This window comes from Podarcis filfolensis (assembly GCF_964270895.1).
Source record: "Podarcis filfolensis genome assembly, chromosome: 6".
NCBI classification, from domain to species: domain Eukaryota; kingdom Metazoa; phylum Chordata; class Lepidosauria; order Squamata; family Lacertidae; genus Podarcis; species Podarcis filfolensis.
In genome coordinates, this window is record NC_139609.1 from 63,124,696 (window position 1) to 63,137,153 (window position 12,458).

The window sequence follows — 12,458 nt, forward strand, 5'->3', positions numbered from 1 at the left end:
CTGCTTTAGTGATCAAAGCACAGTGATGTGCAGCTTTACATGAAATGTTACGCTGGCAGAATGTAGAGCCCATTACAATCTTGTTCCTTGGGAGCAAACATGTTAGCTGGCACAAGCTGTCGTCTGCGGCGTAAAGAATTATTGGGTTGGAAGCAAGGAGAAGCAGTCCTTGCCCTACATGCTACTAGAGGAAAACTCAGCCATACACAAACCTCGCATGATGACTACCAGGCTGCCCGTCCTCCTGCCCAATGCTTTCAGGTTTTATAAGTCATAACACTGCCTTCGGGAACAACTACTTCTAGGAATGTAAAAGGAGCTTTGCTGGGCCACACCAAGGATACATTTAGACCAGCATTATATTTCCAACAGTGGACAGACAGATGCTTTGGGATACATACAAGCAGAGCATCAAGGCAGCCTCCCTCCCCACAAAGGCAAAACTATGTTTTAAAATTAAGCTGTATAATTCCTCTTTTAAAGTCATGCAAGCTAGCATTGCCACATCTAGTGGCAATGGATTTCTCTACTTTCACAACCTCCTTTACCTCAGCTGCTTCCACTCTGCTTCGCTCAAAGCGCAGACTTCGGAGATCCTAAGCATTAAGGCTCTAAGAAGTTTCTTCCTTAGTGTGAATCCTTTCTTTCCTCCTGTACCTCTTTTTTGCCCCTTCACCATAACAACAACTAGGTTATGGGGACCTCTCTCAGTGAGGCTCAGTTTAAGGCATTAGTAGTAGCATATAAAGACCTAAATGACTTTCGATCCAAGCACCTTAAGGTGCAAATCCCTCAATATCAACTATGTTGGTCTCCACGATCAGCAGGGGACCCTCTATTGGTGGTACCACCACTGGGTGCTGCCTGGTTGGTGGTGACCCATAACAGGGCCTACTTGGTGGTGGTTCCCTGATTATGGAATGCTCCCTGATGAGATGTGTCTTGTTTCATTATAAACATTTTTTTTGGGGGGGGGGAATTAAGCATTCCTGTTCACCCAGGCATTTGGTGGCTGAATGACAATGTTCCTGGCAACCTTGAAATCATTAGCCATGAGGTTATGTGTCTATTTTTTTATGATGTGTTTAATATTTTAGGTTTTTAAGTAAAATATAAATACAATTAAAATATCTAAGTTTTAGTTGCATTGTTTTTGGTTATTTGATGCCCTGGTCTCCTTCTGGGTTGAAATGCTAATGCTAATAATAATAATATGGCATGACCCAGAATGGATTTTTTTAAAGTATCGCCACAAGCTTTGATGCTGAATGAGACTGCTGGCATTCCCACCATGTAAGCAGAAGTCAACTGGAATGCAGGGTGGAGAGCAGTGAAAAGAAGCAAGGAACTCGCTATGGCAAGAGTTAAATTCTGATGAAGTCCTACTTCTTTATATGCCAGAGAGCATGCAAAGCAAATTAATGGAATTGCTCAGTCTGGTGTAGTGCATGAATCCATTCTCCGCTAATGCATAAAGTAAAAAATAAAAAGTAGAGCATAGTACATGGCGTGCCAGAGGGGATGGGCTGTGCTTTACTGATCCTAAAAAGACATCTGAGAACTCATGAGCATGAGCTTGCTCCAGAGCAAGAACTAAAAGAAGAATAAATAAATAAAAGAAACAAAACAAAACCTTTTAGTGTCCCTGTGTCTGTGCAGATGCCGATGGAGATAATGGAGCAACTGCAGCCCAAAGAAGTAAAAAGCCACAGAAGCATTAAAAATCTCCATCTTGCAAATTGCTGGCTTCTTAAAAATGAGTTTAATGTAGTGCAGGCAATCCTGGATTTTGACCAAAGAGCAGGAGTATGGCAGTAGTATTGGTTGGTACTTAAGCATCCTGTCCTGTGCCAGTTGTGGTCAATGTGCAGAATCACCTGGCTGCCTACTAGCTACCGAACAGTGTTCAAGGTTCTGTTACCAAAATATATAACCTAGAACAAGTTAGGATCAGGATAGTGAGGCATCTGATCAAGACTTGTATTTTAAAATGAGCTTAAAAATATATATATATTTGCAGATGCTTGTGTGTTTTAATGCCAGGCAGAAGACCAGCTGTCTAAAAGACTGGCAGATGTTTATCTTCCTGTTCAAGGGCCCCACTGATCTATAGCAGTATTTCAGGGTTGTAAAAGGAAATTAGAGGCTGGGAGCAAAAGGTCACACTGACCATACAAATTACAGAATACAATCAAGCTGCAAAAACACAATTAAGAGTTGGTAAATAGTAAGAATTATTGTGCCTCCCATTAAACTTGAGCCACATTTTCATAAGGTTAAAAGGGCAAGAGCTAATAGAAACAGCAGCTGGCTAGGGAAAGAGGCTTCTCTCTGAAGCTGCTTTGAAGCTTCAGAGAACTTAGAGAACTTAGCTTTTACTAAGTTCCTTTTTACTTTGAAAAGGCCTTTGCTTCTAAAAATCTACATATGTTATGTATGAAATATATTGGCTTAAATGTAATTATGCAAAGGATTTAGAAAGTAAGAAATGTTAGATTCTTATCTTAGATTCTTATTTCATAGATGGTGTGTGAGAAGGTGAACCCAAGATCTCTTTAAGATAAAAATTAAAAAACCATGCACCATCTGTTTTAGCCATCTGTTTTGCAGTGAATAGGGCAATAGGGCAAAAGGTGAAATGTTAATTAAGGTGCCTTATAGAGGCAAATGTAAGATATATGACTACTTATTTGCCATTTATAGATAGAAGGAAATATAGCTCTTTGTCTCCCATAAAAGGCAATAGGAAATGGGTGTATCTTTTATGATTGGTTCTAGCAAACAGCCAATAGGAATTTCAACCAGGCTGATTGGACAGAGGCAGCCAAAGGAGGAGCAAGGGGGCTGAGCTGAGGAAATATAAGTGCTGACCATCAGGGCTGGAGAGGGCAGAGCTTTGGTAACCATATACCACTGTGTCTCTCATTTATTTGTCTGACAAATAAATTATTATTTTAATTTCTCTATTGCTGCGTTGAATATTTCATTCCAGCTAAGCGTTAACCACAAGCAGGGTGCTACAATATATGTTAGGCTGCTTTTCTTTGTACAGAACCAGTCGATCTTTCTGACCATTGGAGAAGGCCCATGTGGTTGTATTGTGTCTGGCAGATTACTATCTAAAAACAACTCAGAAACGGGCCTTTTCCACAGTGGCACCAGCTCTCTCAAACACCCTCTCCTGTGCAGTCCAAGAGGCATCAACTGTGACATGTTTTAGATGCTTTAAAAAAATTGTTTCTTTATTCAAATATCTTAATGTTTTGATTGTACTGCTCAGAATTTTGCTTTCTGGATTTTTACTGAGATATCGGCAGTGTGTATTTTATTTATATGCTTTTTATAATTGCAGGTATATGCAGGTTAATTCTGTGTCCAAGGTGGCTGTCTATCAGCTCTACCTGGTACACAGGCTGAGACCCTACCTGCCCACGGACTGTCTCACCAGAGTGGTGCATGCTCTAGTCATCTCCCGCTTGGACTACTGCAATGCACTCTATGTGGGGCTACCTTTGAAGGTGACTCAGAAACTTCAATTAATCCAGAATGCGGCAGCTAGACTGGTGACTGGGAGTGGCTGCCGGGACCACATAACACCGGTCCTGAGAGATCTGCATTGGCTCCCAGTACGTTTCCGAGCACAATTCAAAGTGTTGGTGCTGACCTTTAAAGCCATAAACGGCCTCGGTCCTGTAGTCCTGTATACCTGAAGGAGCGTCTCCACCCCCATCGTTCAGCCCAGACACTGAGATCAAGCGCCGAGGGCCTTCTGGCGGTTCCCTCATTGCGAGAAGTGAGGTTAAAGGGAACCAGACAGAGGGCCTTCTCAGTAGTGGTGCCCGCCCTGTGGAACGCCCTCCCTTCAGATGTGAAGGAAATAAGCAGCTATCTTATCTTTAAAAGACATCTGAAGGCAGCCCTGTTTAGGGAAGTTATCAATATCTAATGCTGTATTGTTTTTAACACTCGATTGGGAGCCGCCCAGAGTGGCTGGGGAAACCCAGCCAGATGGGCGGGGTATAAATAATAAATTATTATTATTATTATTATTATTATTATTATTATTATTATTACAGTGGTACCTCGGGTTAAACACTTAATTCGTTCCAGAGGTCTGTACTTAACCTGAAACTGTTCTTAACCTGAAGCACCACTTTAACTAATGGGGCCTCCTGCTGCCACCGCACCGCCAGAGCACGATTTCTGTTCTCAACCTGAAGCAAAGTTCTTAACCTGAAGCACTATTTCTGGGTTAGTGGAGTTTGTAACCTGAAGTGTATGTTACCTGAAGTGTATGTAACCCGAGGTACCACTGTATTATTATTACTTCACAAGCAGCTTCATTTTTTAATTTTAAGTCATCTATCAGCTAATTAAATAAATAAATAATAAAGTAATATTGCCTGCTAATGCAGACACTGTTGTTTGTACACACATAGTTGCACACCCCTCTCTATCTTCTACCCAGAGGCCAGCAAGAAGCACTTTTGGGGGGCAGGGGGGCAGTGCTGTCATGTAAGAGCACGGTGCCCAAAAATGTGCACTTTGGAGCACCGCACAAGATTGCAGCCCCCCCCCCCCCGCAAATTGCTTTTTCGGTGTGGGATTGCGGCCCCCAAAATAACCACCATGCTCTTGCATGAAGAAACAGGATGTCCTGGTTGAGGGGTATGGAAGTACTAGACAGAACTGTTGCAGCTGCATTCAGCCAGCCCTCAGCAACCCTATCATTTTGTTTTGCCAGAAAGGACATTTTACCATTAAACCTGCGTGTGCCTGTTGAATTGGGTGAGTTTTTGTCCTCCTTTGTTCGCTGTTGCTGATGACCAGTTCTGCCATTGCCTCTGTAACAGAATATAGCTCCTTCTGATCCAGGGGCTGATAATATGCCCCGAGACTAAATGGGAAGGTGTCAGAGTTAATAAGGCAAAAAGGCAAATCAGGATAGAACTGCTGAGCCTTTTAAGTTCACATTTTGCTAGCCTTTGACTCAAGGGGAAATCCCCAAGAGGGCACTGTCACCTGAGAAGATCTCTCAGTTTGCTTAAGTGCCTCCGACTAACCATTAAAGTCAATGCAGCATTGCATAAAAGCAAAGTGCTGGCCTTGTGTGACCTGTGAAGGAAAAGCAGGAAGCCATGCCAGGCTGGTAATTACTGCATTTTATTGACTTGAAAAAAGGATAAAAAGGTCTGATTGAATGAGGCTTCCGTTGTCTCACAATGTCACCCATAAAAATTGAACAAGCAAGAAAAAGCACAACTTTCCCTTTCCTTCAGCCAGAGTTTGCTTGAGGAGTTCCATTACAGTGGAAGAAAAATAATTTTGTGTGAAATTGATTTGCAGATTACTATTCCTTTTTTAAATTTAATGTTATTATTCCAAGTCTTCAGGAGACCATATGTCTTAACATCAGATTCTGGATGTTGGAGGAGTCTCTAGCTTCAATGGGATTGGTATGGAAAATAAAGAGACTTTTATGTGTCCAATTGATCCAACATGCCCTGTAAGAAACACATTCTCTCAGACCTTGTGTGTGGAACATGGGATATGCCAGCCGAACCCACCTGCCTCCTCCTTTCCCCCTATACTTGAGTGAGGCAGAAAGGCAGACCTGCCCTCTCTTTTTCTGATTAGCTCTATCATGCCCACATTGCAATTGCCAAGAGAAGCCATTTGCATTCACAAGTCTCCCAGGCACATTGTGCCGTTCAATTCAGTGGCCAGAGCTGTGCAGTTAAGTAGCTAGGCTGGGAAGAAATGCCATGTGGTAATAAGCATATTTCATTTCTTCCCCAATCCTCAATTTGAAACACCTCCAGCTGTGTAAGAGCTAGTGATATGGACAGGTTCCAAGATTTGCCTTGTAGCTGGTATTTTTTTGGGGGGGGGAGGGGAATCTGATCTGATTCTGAAACCCTCTGGGGTCTGTCTGCTTTGATCTGTGATTTGGGTTCTGAGCCACTCTGTATAAAATGAAGCCTTGTTCCCACCCCGCACCCTACACTCACTCTTTTGGGGAATAAAAACAGTTATAGTTTTTCCCCTTTTGCTAGAAGTAGCTGAAATTTTCAGGCATGGGAGACCTTTCAGAGTGGATTAAGCCTTCAAAATTGCAAGTTGATGAGCTTTTTGGGGTGAGCAGAGGGAGCAACGGGAATCACTTTCCTTCATAATCCATATTAGGGTAATACATTAGACAAATGAAAAATTATAAATCCATATTAGTATCATGTATTTGAATGGAGAGAAGTAGATATTTCTTGTTTGCTCTTTCTTCCCTTAAAATCAATCCTATACTGAAGAGGCATTTCTGTGAGTTCAATCTATATTATCAGCCCCATTATCCCCCACATTACGCTCTGGCCCCCAGTAGGCAGCCCTGTTAAGGGAAGCTTTTAATGTTTAATAGACTATTGTATTTTAATATTCTGTTGGAAGAGTGGCTGGGGAAACAGTATTATTATAAATGATGATGATGATGATGATGATGATGATGATGATTACATGGGCTTAACAGACTCATGCAACAGCAGCTATTGCATTGCGTTAAAGTGTGTATAAAAGAGCATCACAGTTTTCACTATAATGAAAGATATAAAGTTTTATATGACTGATTCCTCCATCACCCTCACATCACTTTGTCTATAATTCAGCATGTTGTCTATTCCTGGAGCAGAGCATTGTTCAGCATATATTTGCTGGACCTTTTGTTTCCATTTGAAACCAAATTGAATAGCATTGCAGCTGTAGTTGCACTGCATTACTCCTGTGTGCAAAATTCACTGCAAATGCAGCCACCACTCCTGTCTGGCACCTTAATGCTCACATGTGTTCTATGACAGCAGATGCATCATTTCATCATGAACAGCAGAAATGGCTTTGATGGCATTTATTCTGATTTGCATCTTCTAATTCTGGCGAGAGGCTATGAGAGTAAAATGATGGGCTTGTAAAACTATGGCCAGCTGGCAATCCTACAAGGAGATATAAATTAAATTAATGAGAGGTGGCTCATGGGCCATACGTTGCCTCTATTTAGCAATATCTGCGAAGCACTATATTTTTCATTGTCACACAGAGTCTCCATTTTGCACAAGTAAAACGGCAGCGATATTCTTTCTGCCCCCTGCAAAAAAAAATTCCTAGGGCTTTATGTATCTGGGGAACCTGGCTGTTGACGTTCTAGTTGCCATCTGCAAAGCCTCCTTCTTGCTATCCTGAGACTGAGTCACAGCAGAGCTGCTGTTCCTTGAGGCGTAATCCATAGGGAAGGCCTACGGAAGCTGCCCATATAGTTACTATATTAGGACTGCTTCCAAGGCAACTCCCAGCACTGATGTTTCTCCATGGCTGATACAGCTGAAGAAAGGAGAAGAAATACTTACTTCTGCCGTGCACTTTAGCTTACAGTGTTAGGTTCAAATAAACCAGGAACAAATCTCCACTGGTGCATCCAAGGTTGGGTAAATCACTGTCTCTAAGTCTTGCAGAGTTGTTGTGAGGAGAAATAAGATAAGAACTGGAAAGATATGTGCCTGCCAATGACTGGTCCATCCTAAAAGTCAACTGATGAGTCAAAACCACAGCAGCTGGCTCTGGATTTCTGATGGATGGAATATGATGACAAGAAATGACAGTCTAGAAGGAAAGGGGTGAATTTTGATGAAAAGAGATAGTACTGTATTTCATTACAAGCTCCCAGAGACTGAATTCAAATCCAAATCCCCACCCTCCACCACCTGCCTCAGGATAAAATCGATGGCCACAGGCTGATTGATTAATATTGTGTTTCTCCAACTGCAGAGTTGACAGGACAGAAAGCTGGTGGTGTCACAGTCACTGTGCTAGGACAATTCCAGGCCACGTGGACGGATTACTCCTGGCATTTATATAAATGTATGCCCCACCTTTTATAAATATCTATCCCACCTTGACCTAAGGAGGTTAAGATGTCATTCATGGTTCTCCCCCCTTTCAGTTTATGTTCACAATAACACTGTGAAGTGGGCTAGGATGAGAGGCTGGCCCAAGGCCCCCAAGTGAGTGGGGATTTGAACTCTGGTCTTTATACTTTATACTATGGCACTATAAATCATGAAATGACCCTGGTGTGATAGAAAAGGGGCAAGAAGTCCTCTGAATGATTCCTTCCTGACCAGAGTATTCTGAACCCATTCACACAACCAGATCGCATGTGGAGAAAATGTTTAGCAATTCCTGGATCTATCATTTGGTCTGCAGGCACCTCTGTGAAGCGTGCCTTGTTCACTCTTGCAGTCTGATTGTGGCACACTGTGCTTGGGATTATATGTGTTCATTTGAAGGCAGCTATTGTGTGGCAGGAGGTGCCAGTTTTGGGAGAGGTTCATAATGTTTCTCTGGGCCCCTGTAATCTTGCGATCCTAGAATTTTATTTGGGTGGGCATCATCAATATTAAAGGGATGTTCAAGCTCTTTTTATCATTTGTTCTTGTGGCAGCAAAAATAGGGGGGATTCTAATACACCCGGAGGCCTGAGGTTCATTTATTATTCCTCACATAAACTGTGTGAAATAAGCCAGGGGTGGGGGAATGTGCTGTAATTAACGGGGTGGGGTGAGAGGTAATGGTGCTATTGTGTCGTGTGCTTTGCATTTACAAATCCTAACCAAGATGCAGGAATCTGATGGTGCCTCATTAAATACTTCTGTCAGGCTAATTAGGCACGTCCCTTCCCCAACAATGCAAAATCATTTTATGGAAATAGCATCAGGCAAGGGAAAAGCCCTTTATTATTATTTCAGGGAAAGTCACGAAGGCAGTGAGACAGCAATTAATGATGCCTTCAAAATATTAAATAGGGGGCCCCCAGCCGAAATCGATCAAGACGGTCTGTGAGTTGAGATTAGATGGAATTTGCAGCCAAGCCTGTGCTTTCACATTGTTCCCCTTCCTCGTTTGTCTCTCAGTCTGCACAACATTGTCAGTACTGACTCCCCTCTTGCAAGGCTTCTGCCAACTGTCTGACCCAGACTCTGCCAAAAACTATAGCTGTGACTCACAAATAATTCCTCCAGTATAAGCTCCATTAATTTCAGCAGTCCTTAACCCTTCTTTTAGCTTGAGTTATTAGATTCCATCTCAAATTGCGATTCCCATCAATTTCAGGCTTGATTTTTGTGACCCCAAAATTGGACTTGAGCATGTGGCAAATTTAAAGGGTGTTACAGCAGCCCATCTCCGATTCCAGCCAGTTCAATTTTCTATGTGGGATGAGGTCAGAGGGGAACATTCTTAAAATCCTTATAATAGACTTTTCTTGGTCCTGTAGTGAAGCAGACAGATGGCTGCTTCGGTTCACAACCATCTATGATGTGCTGTGAAGTCGCACCTTGCTTTGGGGTTCATGAGAATTGGCTGTAGGTTGGCCAATTAAGAGGAGTGCTGTGCTCAGGTAAAAGTGACATCTGGAATTGTCTACTTACTACTGTCCTAAATTCTGTGCAATACCCTTCCACCTTCCCTTCATTGTGTCACTATCCAAGACCAGCCCAAGATACTGTGCTTCCTGAAGAGAAGCACAAGATCATGCCTCTCCCCATTCCAAGTACAGAACACAACCTGGCTGGCAGCTGAATCTTACCTCAGTACTCAGTGAACAGACAACATTATCCACTGTACCCGAGGGCCACAGGGCATACATGGCAGGACACATGGTGTATTAAATTCTAGTGTCTGACAGAAAGAAGCAGCCAGGGAGCTCTAGAGGAATGGCCAGGGGGCCTGCTACCACTGCCCTCATTTTCCCCCCACACCTGCTGCCTGAGGCAGCTGCCTCATTTTACCTAATGTTAGGGCAGGCGCTGTCGCCAGCTGTCCCTTGAGAACTAGTAGGGGGGAAATGCTTCACTCAAGGATTGTGGGAAATACTTCACTCAAGGATTGTGTTGTGTATGATGTTCATGGCGCAAGGTCTTGGGTAGAATACTAGAATGGGCACAATACAGAGGCGAGTGCACACCTCAGAAAATTATGACTCTAGTCTAGACCACAGTGAGCCTCGAGTCCCATCAGATTAAAGCAGACCACCAACAAACTTCAGACAGTCCTGGTTAACAGGAGTTACCCAGTCAACAGCTGCAGGAGCTGTACAGTATCAAGGGAACAGACGTTCTGTGCAGTGTTGGAGCCGACGTGCGGGATGCTTGTGAACTTCTTCCCTCACAAGCTTTTAATATCTTCCCATAACCAGGGGAAATGTAATCAATATGGCTGTCTGAGGGTCTCTCAACTGCAACCTGGCGCAGGGTAGAGTTTCCATTGGCAATCTTTTCTCTCTCTTATATTCCCCCCTCCCGTGGCCCCACCAATATCACATAAAAGGGAGAGTGTTCTGATGCTTTTCGTGCAGCTGTCAGGGAAAGGCAGGAGAGGCCAAAGGTCTCTTTCTCAGGAGGAGTTCCAGTTGGCTTCCTTGTCAGACAGGAGGGAAACAGTGCTTGCTGACAGCTGTTGTTATGGGGGCTTTTGCCATTTGCGAGGAACCACGTGGCACAGCAAAATCGGCTCACATTACCTTATTTATAAACCCTGGAGTCGCAGGGCCTGCGTGGAGTTCTGTTGGCTGTGTGTGAGCAAGCAGGCAGTGGAGTTTACAACCATGAGAGACAATGACAGAAAGCTGTTTTACATGCCATGGGAGTGGCTCCCCATTTTCTTCATGTTCCGTGTAATGCTCTGGAGGTTTCATCCTCTTATATACAAGGACCCTTTGTCCATAAACGTTGCTTACAGCAGACTTCCCTAACATGGTGTCCTCTGGTCAGTTGATGGACTCCAGCACCCATCAATTCCACCCACGACTGTCTATGATGGAAGCTGTATTTCAACATCATCTGAAGGGCACCATCCTGGGGAAGGTTGCTTCAGTATGTCTCTCAAAGTCCAACAGCCACCAACTGTTAAGTATCTTTCCTGCTCACTTTATATCAGGGGTGGGGAACCAATAGCCCCCCCCCCAGAGGTTGTTGGATTACAACTCCCATCACTGACTTTTAGTTATGCCGGCTGAGACTGCTTTGAGTTGGCAGTCCAGGAACATCTACAGAGCCATAGGTTCCCTGTCTCTGCTCTCTAAACTGCTTGCAGGGTCCGACTACTTGAATCTCCTGGAATTTCACAAAGGCCACCATTTTTTTATTTATTTCACCATTATGTCTGCATATTGGTCTTTTACTGGGACAGGCTCTGCAGTGAGGATTTGCACCTTCAACATGTCTACTTTTGTCCTTCCTTCCTAGCCTTTAAAAAGCAGTTGAAGACATTTATATACTCCATGTTTCAGTAGGTCCACGTCTGGATCATTGTGTATCTCTTCTCTTCCGTTTTTAAAATGATTTTAAGATGGCATGGGACACAGAGTTCACCAATGCTCCATGGATTTATATTGTTGTTGCTGGCATCCATCTGTCTCAAGAGACAAACCACTGCGAAGGCACAGAAATGGCCTCCCCGGGGTGCAAGCCTGGGCAGTGTGTATGGAGGCCCTGGCTGCCCAGATGACAGGACCACCTCCCCTCCACCCGGCCTTGTGGATGTGGTCCAAGGGAAAGCAGAGTGATGCATTTAGGACCAGCTTGACTGCAAGTTGCTGCAAGGTGGTATCCAGCTGTCTTAGGGACTCCTACTTCAGATTTATGTAGGGTTTACTCCTGAGCCTTTTCTTATCCTGAAGATATCCCGCAAGGTAACGGAGGTTTAGGATCAGAGTTTTCCTTCCCCTACATGGGCTACCTTCCCAGGTTGATGAGCCCCATCTGCCCCTCACTTCCCTCTACAGCACATGCAGAAACCACCTTCTTGACCACTGGACCCACTATTGGTCTCATCCGCTCAATCCGCCGGAGTCTGTCTTTGCATGCAGGGGAACTTCCTAATTCACCGAGGGTTTGAAATCCATTATCTAGTCAAAGCTGTTTCTGGGGTGTGGCTGCTGTCGCATGGACAGTTTCTAGCAGCCACAGGTGAGAGCTGAGGGCAAAGGTGGACAAACTACCCCAGAAGGAGCACAATGTGTCCCCCACCAGAGGTACTACCCCCTCCCTTAACTGCTCAAACACTCCTGATTATATACACCCTGAAATATATCTTTAATTAAAGCCGTAATACTCAAATTAAGCACCATGCAGATTTCTGTGATTCTTTCTGCCATAGTTTAGGGTTCAAAAAACAAAAACAAAAAGACTGGGCTGCTCCCCCCACCTCACAGACTCCCCTGTGTCTTTTCCCCATGGATGAAAACACAGGTTGATGAGTTTGAATGGGAAAATGACCAGAGGAGACAAAGTTCAGCAAACTTCTTGTCTTCCCTTCTCCTATTCAGACCTGCAGCCAGTTCGGCCTCCTTTGGGCTGAGGACAGAGAGTGGAAAAAAGAATCATGGAACTTCAGCGAGACATGCACGTTGTGCCTGAGCT